Genomic DNA, 15,597 nt, shown 5'->3' on the forward strand with positions numbered 1-15,597 from the left:
GGATCTCATGGAGGTACTTCCCCAACTGAAGCTCCTTTCTCTGTGATAACTCCAGCCTGTGTTAAGCGGACACACAAAACCAGCCAGTACACATGGTAAGTAAACCTATCACCATGGTGATGGAGTTTGCTTCTGGAGAAATCTCTCTGGAACACACGGCTGACACAAGTCCCCAAATACAAAAATGCGTTGAGCCCTTTCCTGTAGATGTCAGTGCTCTGAGAGAAGTTTTATCCCTGGCTTTGTAACACTGAAACTACTATTGCGAGCACGGCAGACAGAGAGAAAGAAAACTGCCGGTTTTCCCTTAAAGGAGATCATGAGCAGCTAAGCACAACCCTTTTTTTTTAAATCCTGGTGCCTCTTTTCTAGGGGACCTGCTCGCTACATGTAGAAAAAAGATCTTTGTGTGTTTTGTGTGTAAGCTTTCCATTCACAGGGCAGGTAAGGATTTCACTGGGGTTGCTGATAGAGAACACAGATTCTGGCTCTCCCCTTGGAATCTGGTGCCTCAGGTCTGCAAGCATCCCAGGTACTTTGTCAGTGCAAGTTAGGTCCACCCTGAGAATGCCTTACCAATTACCACTCTACACAGATGTTTTGGCAAGGTGGGCAGAGCTATGTCATAACCAGGAACTCGGAGTTCCTGGCTGTGCCAGGAACCCATCTATGCTTAATTTCTACATCGCTTGTCCATGGGCGAGGGCATTTCAGATCTTCCTGGGATAGTCATTTACAGAAGGCCAGGAACTGTGATTGCCACCACACTATTTTTCCACGATTAGTCGACCCGAGGCATGTGACAGGCCGAGCGGGTAAGCAGGCTGCTCTTGGTATTTTTTCTCCATCTAATCTTTCCTTTCCCGCTTCCTCATGGCACTAGATCATGGTAATTCAGGAAGGCCATGAACCTTTGCTTTGGCTTTGAGTTAATGATACTTTCCCATTTTGTTTTGTTTTTTACCAGAAGCACAATGTTTCGAAGTCCTGGCCCGAGAAACAAGTTCATTTTTACACTCAGCAGAAGGAAATAACTAGTCACATGTTTACTGTATTCTTATTCAGCATGGCTATAATTTAGAAGCCAGCAGATTATAAAAATATATCCAAAGTGCATTTTGTTGGAGATGTTACCACAAAAGGATGTGGTGAGCCCTTGGCCACAGTGCCCCAGACCTACCCAGGCCCTGGCTCACTGCAGTCCCTAGCGGTCTCAGCCCTTGGAGCTGAGAGTTAATGATGGAGACAGATGGTATCCTGATCTACCCGCTCTGCATTTGGCAAAGACGCAGCACAGAAACTAGAAGGCCAAATGCTAGTTTTGAACACTTGCATAGAATGTCTGGTGTAGAGGGAGTTTGGGGGAGATTAGCCATTCCGCTGCCTCTCCTGTAAGTCCTTTGGGGACTTGATAGGCAAGAGGAAGGGAAGTCTTCCCCTCATTTTCAAATCATGGGACCTGTATAAGAGGCACTGCCAGCCAAAGTCTGAGTTAAACCAAGCCAGTGGGTGCTTTCCACTCCACATCCCAGAAGGATCCGGTTTGTGGGTCCTTGAGCCACCTGTAAGGGTGACTGGGTGCTAAACAGAGAGGAAAGCCCTGGGGAGAAGGGACAGGAGCTTGCTCTATTGTCAGCTACTCCAGGTGGCTTTAATACCACAGGAGACCAAGTCCTTTCTGGGAAGGCCGCTTGCCCCTCCTGTGTCAAGCAGCAGAGACATCAGGCTTATTAGGAAATACTGACTGTGTGTAAATAAGTAGGCAATTAAAGACTGTATCCACCAAGTTGAATCCTTGAGAGCTTTGTTAACTTAAAGGGAAAAATCCCATCAGACAGTGTATGCCCAGTGGGACCCGCTTCTGGGTTTGGATTTCTGACACTGTCTGCCAGGACTGAGGGATTCCAGGGCCTGGCTGGTGAATACTAACTGAATAGATGAGTGTGAAAGAATAATTTAAGGCTGTGGAAAATCAGGAGAGAGTTGCCTGGGAGAAGGGGGTAGGGGACTCGGAGGGAGCTACAGGGTTTCCTGCGGTCAGGTAGCCGCTTCCACCTGTGTGATACCTGCAGTGTATATACTCTGTGCGTGGATGTTAGTATCAGGGTGTTTTTAGTTAGAAGACTGGTCAAAGATCTGGGGATAGACGGCTGAGATCCAAAGGTCAGTAGATGCAAAGAGCTCGTGGGTGGCTGTGAACCTGAAGCTCTTGACCCCTACAGAGTGACTATAATGTTAGTGCACAGCTCTGCTCGCCAGGAGTGCCGAGGGCCACACACAACCTAGGATTCTAGCCAACAGGGATGCTCTTCCATGGTCCAGTGCTTTTAGGAGGGGGAACAGAATAGGGTGTACTTCCCATTTGATTCTGACATTAGCCTTGGCCATTCAATTTGCTCTGCCAATGCAACACTGGTGCAGGAATGTGTCAACTCCAGATGGAAACTTTAAAAGCCTAGTGTGAACCTAATAGCATGAATTAAAACTTCCAGAGCCATCTTGAAGCTGGTTCCTGCAATGGGATGCTGCCGTGACCAAGATACTTAGTTGGTATGGGCAACGAAGAACCGACTAGCGGAGGACTCCCGGGCAGACAGAACGCCAAAGTTTAAATGACTTGTTTTCTAAATGCCAGGAATGACACACATCCTATCTACATGGAATAAAGGTTCCTACTGTGTGCAATGTATTCCTGGGCCACTTCTGTGTAGCCTGGAAGTCAGGTTGTATCTTGGACTTTTATAGCTCTAGTGCCCAGAGAATTCCCTGGAGCGTTCATGAGCTAGTCCCCAAGGTTTCCATTTACAGAGTCTAGCAATGGCCCAGGCATCAGCATTCCCACATAGTTCCCAACTGCCGATGCTGATCTAGAGGCCACACGGTGACTACAAACGTCATTGAAAGTCGCCCTTCCCTTCCCTCAGCTGCAAGGGTCTATCTGGAAGGAGCAGGGCTGAGAGATTCCCCTCAGGGGCCATATTTGTCACCGGCGGATGTCTGAGAAACTGAGTCTCAGTAGTCACAGTGCTACTTGTAGAATTTGCGCTTCCCAATCGAAAGATAATTTTGAAAAGATGCCCTTATCTATGAGAAGCCTTCTTTTTCTGAGGCTCAGCCAACACATATATCCCTTGTTTATAAACCCTGCACTCCTCTAGAGCTGGCTTTCAGAACTTGCCAATGCAAGACTTAAATCATAGCAGTCTTATAAAAAGAAAGAAAATGGCCACATTCACTCAGACACATAGACCCCGCCCCCCAGCTGCTCATCCCAGAGTCCATCAGTTGCTTTGGCTCCCTCCCTGATGAATGAATGCCCTTTTGGAGCCTGGGAGTCCCAGTGAGGAAGACCCAGTACACCACACAGCTGCTCTCTTCTCTCAGCAGCTGCCTCTGAGACCTCCCCTGTTCTCATTCTGTGGCTGGCCAGAAGTACACAATGGTCTTTCTGCAGCCAAGACAGCGGCCACTCTGGACATACATGCATGCCAGCAGCTGAGACAGACACATCTGTGAGGCAAAGTCACAGGAGCCTTTGGGACTGGGAGCCAAGTGAGGGTATCCATTGATCTGAAGGCACACAGAGAATGTCACAGCTCTAGAGTGAAAGACTGAGTTAAGATGAGAAAGAGGCAGAAGAAGTCAGTGTTTCGCTATGACACTGGAGCCATCGTGGTTATATCCTTCCTGTCTATAAATTAATCTCTAAGGCTCCACTCTAGGAAGTACAGTCACCGAGACTGATTGATGGACGGCCTTGATGACCGAAGGACCATCAATAAAGTGTGAGCCATTCGATCACTGTCAGGATATAAGACCAGACACATAATCAAATACCCAGACGCTCAGAGTCTGCCTCACAAACTCTTCATCCTGGTCCTTATGGATTTTGTTTGTTTCAGTTTTGCTGGCTTTGTCTATTTAGGTTTGGTTTTTGGTTTTGGTTGGTTAGTTGTGGGTTTTGTTCAGAAATAGTCTTGCTGTGTAGCCCGGGTGAACACTTGGAATTCACCGTTGTATTGCTGGCTAGCTTCAAATTCATGCTAGTCTGGATAATGCCTGCTAGGACTACAGGTGTGAGTGACTGAGTCTAGTCGGCCAAATGTTTTAAAAGGTAGGGATTAGCTTTATCTTTATGTGCCAGAGTTTAGGGACTTCAACTAAAGAGAGCAGTAGTCCGGCAGTCGCCAGAGCACAGGGTCTTGGACTCAGGGATGTGCTCTGTCATAGTTTTATCTTTGTTTCCAACCCATATTAATATTAGGAAAGCAAAACACTGCCGTTGCTCATTAGTGACCCTTTCGACTACTGTGCACTCACTAACCACTACGTGGAGAAGAACTCGGTCCCATGCCAGCACGATGACTGTTGGCCCAAGCAGTGACCTGCTCCGTCTGCAGAGCAAGAGTATTATCCAAAGGAGTCACGTGTGTGGGCTTTGGCTCCCATTTGCTTGATTCCTTTTCTCTCTCTCTCTCTCTCTCTCTCTCTCTCTCTCTCTCTCTCTCTCTCTCTTTTGGTGTTTTTGGTTTTTTGGAGACAGGGTTTCTCTGTATAGCCCTGGCTGTCCTGGAACTCACTTTGTAGACCAGGCTGGCTTCGAACTCAGAAATCCGCCTGCCTCTGCCTCCCGAGTGCTGGGATTAAAGGNGTGCACCACCACGCCCGGTAATTCTTTTCCTCTTAATGTGTACCTACCTGCTCTTCCTCTACTAAGATATTAGGCATCTCTACAGAGTTAAAAGCCCACAAGAGCTGAGTAGTGTACAGGAGCCTGCTTTAGCAGAGAAAGTTGTTCCTAATAACTGTTTGACAAGCTGGTCCAGTACCCTTGCCCATATTAGTGCCACATAATCAACGAACGGTCCCTAAGCCTGGGTAACACATCACGGTAAGCATTCTCTGCTCACGTGGGGTCAATGACGGGGCTCTCCTGACCTTAGCCAGTCTCATATCTTTTTACCACTGTAGATCGCTCAGGTCGGGAGGCCTCAGAGAAGACTTGATTTCGTTCTCATGATTCTGGTGTCCAGCCTATGCATGTTTTCATGGCCATCCAAACATGCAAGAGACAAAGGGACAGGATTCTGGAGACTTGGGTTTGATCTGACACCTCATCATTTCCATGACATTGTACTGGCCCAAGTAAGTCAGAGGACCAGCCCAGATCCTTCGAGAATGAAAGACAAAACCTTTAGTGAGAGGAACTGTAGGTCATATGCCAAAGTGTTTACAGCTAGAAAGAAGGATCTTCTAAAGGACTAGTTAGGCATAAAATGAAACAAATCTCTTAACAAGATCATCCTCTACTGTTACTTCTGCAGGATGCCAGGTAGCTCAAGAGACATTCTTCTGACCAGGCAGTGGTGGTGCACGTCTTCAATCCCAGCACTCAGGTGGCAGAGACAGGCAGATCTCTGAGTTCAAGGCTAGTCTGGTCTACAGAGTGAGTTCTAGAACAGCCAGGGCTACACAGAGAAACCCTGTCTTGAAGAGAGAGAGACAGAGACAGAGACAGAGACAGAGAGACAGAGAGATCTTAACTCACTAAGATACCTGTGGGGAAGGGTGGAGACATCACATCTGACCAACCAAGAGACTGGCTCTGGCAGAGCCTTGTCCATGAAGGTCTGACATAAGATTCAGGCACACCATGCTTATTTATCATCGTCAGGAAACCCAGCCGGAGGCGAGCTGTGCCTGAATGTGAATGGAAGATTGGGAAGACAGCCACTTAGACACTGTTGTGGTAAAGCAAGCTGAGAGAAGCACCTGACCATAGAGTCTTGGGAGCCAGTTGAGATGGTGTCCTGAGGTGGAGAACACGGAGGGTAAAAATAGACTTTTCTATCACATTCTCATCGAGGAGTCGACAACCTTGAGCTTAGGGTAATCAGACCACCTCAGCCTCTGTGACAGAATCATAGGGGAACGAGTCATAGCCCGGTCCCCTCAGCTCTTGGCTAAGGATCATTCTTACTGCAAGCCATTGCTACTTCCTGGGGACTATCATAGGGAAAAGGTCCAAAATGTGTTCTGCGTTCTTGCCCATGAAACTTCCTTGAGGTGCTCTTAATTAGCCAGGCTGGCTCAGTCTCCAGGAGGAGACAGACAGGCATCCCCCTTATCCCATGATAGCCAACAGCAGCCTAACCTGTCTTGCAAGGTTTGGGGCCATGCTAGTATGCCTGACTGCTGAGGAGGGGGTAGAGAGCGAAGCTGGCATAGAAGATTTCATAACAAAGTTAAAGGAATTTGCCACTTACTAACGAAGTCAAAAGAATTCCTTTTGCTTAAGGCTCATTTAACTGTCTGGCTTGCTCTGGTAAACACTATAAACTGAATGTCTTCAAAATGTGGAGATGTCTACTTCTTGCCTCACTGCAAAGGGGGAACACACACACACTATCATTTGTCAAGCTTGAGGGACAGCCTTATAGACACAGGTAGAGGTAACAGAATAAGAATCCTACGGCTAGGGCTGGTGAGATGGCTCAGTGGGTAAGAGCACCCGACTGCTCTTCCAAGGGTCAGGAGTTCAAATCCCAGCAACCACATGGTGGCTCATAACCACCCGTAAGATGCCCTCTTCTGCAGAGTCTGAAGACAGCTACAGTGTACTTACATATAATAAATAAATAAATAAATAAATCTTTAAAAAAGAATCCTACGGCTATCAACTTCTGAAGTAGTAAAGATGATGTAGTTAAGTGATGCATGATCTGACTCCTTTGTGCTCATAGACAGAGGCTGAAAAACCTCATGGCCTTGGTCTGTTTCTGAAGACAGACACTGAGGTGGTCCTGGGCCAGCAGAGATAACTCCTATCTGCTTCAGGGAGCAAGTCAAGAGCAGGCAGCTCTGTAGGCACGTGGGGTGGTTGTCCTCAGTGTAGCTGACATAGGTGATCATGGGGTTTTCTTGTCTGAATCCAAATGGGTTCCCCGTCCCCTGTGTCTGGCTATAAGGGGTCTTCTCTAGGAACACCCTTTTCTCAAAAATCAAAATGGCTATCTACCTAAGAGTACCTGTAATCGATGCAAGTCTGTATATCAATATACATATGTAGTTCAACTGAAATGCACTGACAATACTCCCCCCACAAGTGCCACAGCCTACCCAACAAAATTCCCAACACCAGGCATGAGAAGCCTTCCTTTGAGTTTGTTGGTCAGGGTTAATACCCAAGGGACTCGGAAAACATTAGTTCTGGGGTCTTTGGCTGCCCTCCAGAGGGGAAGTAGGGAAGGTAAAGTCCCCATGGCTGAAGACACCAGGCACTTTACAGGATACAGGACCCAGGGGATTCACACCACATCTGATCTGTAAAGCCTCCTCTCTAGGGACGAGCTTGTCATGGCCAGAAGCAACTTCCAATCTTTCAAAGGAAGGAAGTAATCCTTAGTCCTACCCGGCTCTGGTGACTGTAAATAGCGTGGCACAAAAGCCCTCACAGTACAGTAGTGGCACAGTTGCCATTAACCCACAGCTCTCTAATTAGGTGTTAGGCCTGTTCAACGAGAAGGAAATCATGCCTCATACTGGAAACCTAGCCAACTATTGGGGTGGGGGTTGGGGGAGGGGCAGGGGTGGGGGGTGAGCTGTGCCACTGAAACCGTGGATTTTGGAGGAGTGCCTACACCCATCACTTTATTAAACCAGCACAGCCCCTAACCACATTTTAAAATTTCTCGTCATACCCACAGAAAAAGTGTAGTTCTTCACCCCTCATCAAGGAAACTTCTCCTTGTGACTAAGACTACCACCGAAGACCACGACTATTGAAATGCAGAGCTGTGAAGCCCATTCCCAACGGATAGATCTACAACATGATTCCTGCATCTGAGGCTAAGGGATCAATACAGAAGAGGGTACAGAAGGATTGCAAACACCAGAGGGTCAAGAAGTTTGCTGTGAGATTATGTCGGCTGGAGATGTCAGAGAAGCTACGCGCGGGATGTCTCACCAAGATGGCGGCCTAAACATGACCTGAACGGGGCTGCATCCAAAAGAGATGCTAATGTGGAAGAGGGAGAGCCAGTGAGGCCCCAGGCCTAGACAAAGAACTCCAGGCAACTAAAGAATGTTCTTCTTCTCCAGGGCAAAGCAAGTCAGTTGTTGTCCAATACCAATGCTCAGCCCCGGAAACACATATACACAAATAGCATTATATAGATAAGACAGGCTGTATTTGTATTTAGGAGCATACACACACACACACACACACACACACACACACACAGCATCAACAGTAATGAAAGAAAGAGGCTATGAATCGGAAAGAGCGTAGGGGGCATACATGGTGAGAGTGTTTGCTAGAGTTGAAAGAGAAAGGGAAATAATGCCATTATAAGCTCAAAATAAAATTTTTAAAAAAATAAATTAAAAAATAAGAAACACCTCTCCCGGGGCTGGAGAGATGGCTCAGCGGTTAAGAGCACTGACTGCTCTTCTGAAGGTCCTGAGTTCAATTCCCAGCAACCACATGATGGCTCACAACCATTTGTAATGAGATCCGATGCCCTCTTCTGGGGTGTCTGAAGACAGCTACAGTGTACTTAAATATAAACAAATAAATCTTTAAAAAGAGAGAGAGAGAGAGAGAGAGAGAGAGAGAGAGAGAGAGAAAGAAAGAAAGAAAGAAAGAGAGAGAGAGAGAGAGAGAGAGAGAGAGAGAGAAAGAAAGAAAGAAAGAAAGAAAGGCCTCTCCCCACAAAAGAATCAAAACAGCAAGAAGCAGAGGCCACCTTCTTTGATGGGCTAATAGGAGGGTGCCTGGAACAGAATATAGTGTGGAACCTACCCATCAAGGGGAATCTGCATGAGGCTCAAGGTAAGTGTCAAGGTAGTGGGCCACACTTCTGAAAAATAATTTTATAAGAAATAAGGAAGCAAGAGAGGAGGGGACACAAATTTCATCCTTATTTGAGAAAAAGAAAGGCAACTATTGAATCAACCATAAAACAAGACATTGACTTAAAACAACCCCCAGGAGACATTAAGCCAAGAAAATGTTTACCCAGTTAAATCAACTAAGTAGACTTTGTTCAATAGATAAACTGAGTCAACACCATGGTCCCTCTATAAGGAGACTTGTAAAGGGACCTTAGAAACTATGTGTCCTCAGGTTCCAGGCAGTTTCAGAGACAACCATACTTCCAAACCAGACGGATTTGTTCCTCAACGAGTCCTGACCCATCAGCGCCCCCTAATGGCCAGTTACGAACACACTCACACTCTAGCCGTCCTAAGGAGTTTCTCAACCAGGATGTAGACTTTATAAAAGCAGAATACATTTGCAATCTTAGGTTGTACTGCATAGAGTAACAGTATCACTTCATAAAGATTTACCTGTGTATGAGTTGTGGGTAACGAAGTAAAGTCCAGTCATATTCATGGTGAACAGAAGAGAAGTGTAAAATGTTTGCAAAGCCAGAGAGAGAACACAGCCTTCCATAGCTGCTCATGGCAGGGACCAAAGAATGGAATCATCTAAACGTGTTCGCTTGGACTTCTGGTCACAGGCTTGTGGGTGCGGAGAAACACCAAAGCAGGAGGAGGGCCAGTCCCTGGCCACGGAGGGGACTAAGGAGTCCACCAAACCAGCCACACAGAAAAAGAAAGGAAAGACCGAGTTGTAATGCAGCAGGTGCCTGGGGCAAAAGCTGTGAGGGTTTGCAAGGACAGGCGGAAGGGCTGTGGGAACAGGACACAGGGCTGGGGAGTTTGCCCTGAGCCACATCAGGAAGGAAATGATGGGCATGAGGCTGGTGGAGGAACAGCGTCTGCTTCCCGGCAGACCAGAGCTGGGTAGGATGGGGGTCGGGGGTGGGGTCACTGCCTTGTGGCTTTCTCTGGAAACTCATAGTTGCAGCCTTGTTCCTCTCTGTTTTCAGGACTTGTTCCCCCCCCCCCGTGGCTAAAGTCCTGGGGACTGAACCCAGACTGTCACTGCTGTGGGGCAAATGACCTACCAATGAGCTATATCCCTACCCCTGTTTGGTTTTTGTTTGTTTGTTTGTTTTTACAGTGGTAACATATACATAATGCAAAGTTTGCCATTTTAACCATCCATAATGTTAATTCTGTGACATCATGCACATCCCAGTGTCCTGTCACCATTATCTCTGTTTCCAGAACGTTGTCATCACCCTGCACACACATACACACACATGATGTGTACCCTCATGTGACTGCTCTGATACATTCTAGATTCTAATTAATTGGAGACATTAGGCCTCCTGCCTCCTTCTGTCCCCAGGAGAAGCTACTGAGTGATCTTGCCTTGACACCATTTATTTCATATTCTGCTCATTTCAGTGATGGAAATGACAAAAGTTCCTAAATAATATTCAGCTGTATAATACTCTGCTTATGAGCATGTTGTACACACTCTTTCTCCTCTCCGTAAACCTAGGAGGTAGCCGTGCACCATCACTGTCCCCTTTGTGTGAGATTCCAGGCAGGAAGTATCAGCTCTGGTGCCCTGTCTCTTCCTTCACCCCAGGGCCAGGAAAAGACAGAAAGCTGAGCTATACCTGACTCATACAATCAACTCAGTCCTATGACTGCATGGGCTTGGGAAATAGCCCGCTCTGACTGTAAAGCCCAAATGACTCCTGGACAGCGAAATCCTCTAGCCTCGTGTGACTGCCCTGAAACGTTCTAGATCCGACTACTTATTAGAGACACCAGGTCTGATTCTGGAGATGCCCCGGCTCTCACAGAACAATTACCCAGGGTTCCATTCACCTCTAACCTACTGCAGTAACTATAAGCCAGAGAGAGCCGGGAGAGCGATGTGCAAAGCCCAGAAGTAGGACATCAGCTCTAAGAAGTCTGCCCTAGTTATAGTGAGGTCATGAGACTTCTTAACTACGGAGACAGAAGCTTCTAGAACAAAAGCCAAAGAACCCGTAGCTGCTTTCTTTAAGCCTATTGTCCATCACTCCCACCATAAGGAGGGAGAAACTGAGGGGGGTGGGGAGAGGGAACTTGCTGACTCCAGGAGAACAAACAAGGCAGTTAATTCCCCGGCTCTGGGGACAAAGATATCATTAGAAAGTCCATGTTCTCAGGGACTCTGTGTCCTTGTTGTGTGGCTGTCCAGTTCTCTAGGTCATAATTTTAGGGACTAAAATCTAAGGACATCAGTTGATCAGGTAAACAGAACGTATGTACCTCAAGTTGCAGCTCTGATAAGTCCCTCAAGGTGCCCTTCCCAAGTTCCCAGCTTGCTTGCCGCTTCTGTCCCCAGGCAGGGCTCAAATGCCTGGCTAACTCCTGTGCCTGCTTGCTCTAAATTTTCTCTTTAACCTTTCTTGCCTGCCAGGGTCACCCAAGGTCCTCTGCCTCTTAAGTATAGTGCTTCAGAAATCAGGGTTAGCTGGCAGTGGTGTCACTCATCTGAAGTCCCTGCACAGGGTTAGCTGGCAGTGGTGTCACTCATCAGAAATTGAAAGATAGCCTGGTCCACACAGTGAGTTGTCCAGATCAGCCAGGCTCCATAGAGAGAACACACACACACACACACACACACACACACAAGAGAGAGAGAGAGAGAGAGAGAGAGAGAGAGAGAGAGAGAGAGAGAGAGAGAGGTCATTGGCAGCAGACAGCACCAGAGCAGTTTTTCCTTCTACCGACCCGCTGGCACCTACTGTTCCTGGCCCATTCTCTGGTGCTCAGTGAAGCCCCTCCCATGTTCAGTTGTGCACACAGCCCTGTGAGATCCTCACAGGTCAGTCATGGCCCACCTGAGAAACCGACCAACAAAACACACCGACCCAGAGAAAGTGATGGGTGAGGGATTGACCTGTGAGGTCCTTAAAGCCAACAGACCCTACAATTGCCATCTTTATTTAGGTTGGAGATCCAGAAAAGCCAGCAGTGTGGTTCTAGTCCAAACCCAAAGCCTGTGGCCCAGGGAGCCACTGTCGGATGATGGGAGAGGACAAGGACGGAGACCCAGGCGGAGGCAGGTGAGCTTGCCCTTCCAAGTCTTTGTTCTACTGCATGGCATTTGCCTTTTTCTCTCAGTTTCTTACAGAAACTCCCTCAGAGACACACCTAGAGATATTTCATCAGCTAGAAGGGCATTCTTACCCAAGCGGATGCACTAAGCTAACTACCACATTCCTCCTGACCAGACTTCTTCACAGTTGAGTATCCCATGACCCTGAAGCCTGACGCTCTACCTTGTGCAAGTTAGGACCAGAAGGAAGGCAGCAGTCCTGGCAGGCTACTTATTGACCATGAAGAAACTTCTAGAAGGAAAGACAAAGAGAGTCTGCAGCTGCTTTCTCTGAGGCTGTCACAGCTGGGACATCACGGGAACCTGGGCTGACAAAGGCGCTCTGTAACTTGCACAAATACCATGGAAATGGTGGCAGTTTTGGTTGGGGGAAGCTCATTTTTCTCTTTGTTTTGGGATGCTTTCTCTCCTTTCCCTCACTAGCATCCCTCTCCAAGTACAGAGGTGTTCAAAGAAAAGCAAGCATCATTCTTGGGTACCCTACAAACAGGGATAAAGGCTCTGCTACCACACACACAGTGGGCGATCCACTGTGATGTTGACTGAGCTCAGCAAGTTTCTATGATGGGATAGGGCAGGCAAATGAACACAGCCCACTGGCCAGCAACTAGGCCCTTCTGAAGAGCCTCTAGGCCAGTGGTTCTCAACCTTCCCAATGCTGAGACCCTTTGTTTGTTTGTTTGTTTTTGTTTGTTTTTCGAGACAGGGTTTCTCTGTATAGCCCTGGCTGTCCTGGAACTCACTTGGTAGACCAGGCTGGCCTCGAACACAGAAATCCGCCTGCCTCTGCCTCCCGAGTGCTGGGATTAAAGGCGTGCGCCACCACACCCGGCATGCTGAGACCCTTTAATACAGTTCCTCATGTTGTGGTGGCTCCAACCATAAAATTATTTCATTGTTACTTCATTACTGTAATGTTGCTATTGTTATGAATTGTAAAGTAAATACCTGTGTTTTCTGTATGGTCTTAGTGACCCCCGTGCAAGGGTCAGGCCACAGGTTGAGAAACCGTGTTCTAGGCTATCTTAGAGTGCAGAGAGGAAAGCTGTCCTCCAAGGACGGAGAGCTCTGGCCCGCAGCACATGCTGGGCCTCACCAGACCTGTGCTGTTCTCGGTGCCCGACTCTGCCGTCTCACCACTCTCTGGTGCAATCTAGAACGTTCCGGACTCATTCCTGTGTATTTTGCCCTTCGTATCTCTGAAACAGTTCTTTTAGCCTGCCGCCCAGACAGTACCTCCCAACAGGCCGCTAGTGTGTCCATACTGTCACATGCTACCTCACCGTGACACTGCCTCAGCCAGGGGGTCCTGACACCCATCAGTTTCTCCTCCTTCCTCCCACAGCTGCTTCCTCAGTTCAGAGCATTGCAGTGTCCCTCCTGGGTTGCCTGGAGGGTGTCCAAATCGGTCTCTCCTAGGACTCTTCAGTGTGGCACATTATTCCCTCTTAAAGCTACCAAGGCTCTCTGCTCATCCCCTAAGCAGGCCTGAGGAAGTTTCCTCTAAAGTTAGATCTAAGTCCCATTAAGCTCCTCCCACCTTCCCACGGTGCCAGACCAGTTGCCACAGGAGGTGTAGCGTTACTCCATCTATTGCTCAGACTCCTTTCCAGGGTGTTCAGTAGAGATCCAAGAGCCCCGAGTTCTCTCATTTTGAACACTGGGTACTAATCTCCTTTGCCAGGAACTACATCACTGCACTCAACAAGGGACTGGTCACAGCAATGGATGTGTCAGACACAGTGCAGGTAGGACTCCCAAGCCTGATCAGGATTGAGCTTAGTGTATGCATCCATTTGGGAGTTGAATCCAGTTTAATCGGGGACTGAATAAGCAGAATACTGTCCCAGTGCAAGATCCCAAGCCATGGGTTAGGAAGGCATGGCTTTGGTACAGAGGTCGCTCTTCCCAGTCCCGTGGTTAGTGGCTCCCACTCTCACATCTCATAGACCAAAATGCTAACACTGGAGAGTTCTTCGAGTATTTCCTTGTAGCAGGAAGCTTAGATAACCAGCCATCATGTCATTCAAAGACGAATGCTTTAGATTGCATGCAGCTAAAGGTAGGGACCCATTGCTCTATAGGGGATTTGCCAGACCACTCTGAAAAAGGCAGAGTCCCTTCTAAGCCGCTGCATGTCCCTAATTTGTCTTGAAATAATGGTTACAAGAGCACTTTCTGGAACAAAGTAGATCCAACTCCTGCCTTCGCTTCATTCACTCCACAGGCAAACTCACAAGATGAGCCCACATCTGCCAATAATTGATGCTACACAACATGATTTTTTTTTAAGGATTTATTTATTATTATACATAAGTACACTGTAGCTGACTTCAGACACACCAGAAGAGGGAGTCAGATCCATCTCATTACAGGTGGTTGTGAGCCACCATGTGATTGCTGGGATTTGAACTCAGGACCTTTCAGAGAGCAGTCAGTGCTCTTACCCGCTGAGCCATCGCGCCAGCCCCACAACATTATTTTTAATGTCTTATCTCCAACATTTCTCAGATACTCTCACACCAAAACAAAACACCACAGAACTCCACTTCTCTCCTATGGGATGAGACTACGTACCTTCCTTTCTACGATCGGAAGAAAAGCATTTTCTCTCCAGGAAAATGAAGGAAAAGAACTGAAGCAGCTCTTGTTTTTTTTAAAAAAGAAAAGTGGGGGTCAGAATTAAATGACATTTATCATTAGATGTTTATAAGTGAACTACCACAAGGGTTTAATTATAAGCTCCTTTTAAAAAAAATGAGGGATTTAAATGGAATTTTTGCCTTTTGCTCTATTGACAATGTACCACAGGTCTTTTCTCCTTTCATGCCAGCTTTTCAGCTTTTAACTCCTCTTTTGTGCCTTGTCATCCTAATGTTATGGTTTGACTGACTGTGGAAGTCTCCCACAGGTTGGTGTGTTTGGGCACTTGGTCCCCAGGATGGCGCTGTTCTGGGAAGTTGTAACCCCTTCCGGGGGTGAAGCCTCAGGGAGAAGCTGGCCACTAGAGGGCAACCTTATGATTTAGCCTGGTAACTCAAACACCCTGCTTCCATGTCCACCAAGATGTAAGGAGTCCTAGACTCCCGCTCCCAACACCACAAACGTTGGCACAGATTCTCTGCCAAGGTGAACTGTGCCCTCAAACCCTAAGCCAAAATGAACCTTTGTTCCTTAAGTCGTTTCTGTCATATTATTTGGTGACCACTACGTAAAACTAACACAAGTAAAGTGAGAAACCTTTAGAACTTGGGTGACTAGTTAGTAGCTACACCTAGCCTTTTCTTCTCATTAGAGTTAAAGATTTACAGCCGGACCTACCAACCATTGGCTAATGTACAGCTTGCAGGAAGCAAGACCACAGGCCAGCTAGCTATCTGGCAGAGCTGGACCTGTGGAGCCCAGTGGTCCTCTGCCACCTAGTGTCCACAAAAGATATTGCAGCCTCTTCCATAGTACACTTCCAAGAATGGAATCCTCTCTTTCATGGCTACCACCTCATCATTCAGAGAGCCCAGGAATGTGGGGAAGAACAAGTGCCACCATGATGCTGGGAGAGAGCA

Source organism: Mus pahari, chromosome 1, assembly GCF_900095145.1.
Source record: "Mus pahari chromosome 1, PAHARI_EIJ_v1.1, whole genome shotgun sequence".
Classification (NCBI taxonomy): Eukaryota; Metazoa; Chordata; class Mammalia; order Rodentia; family Muridae; genus Mus; species Mus pahari.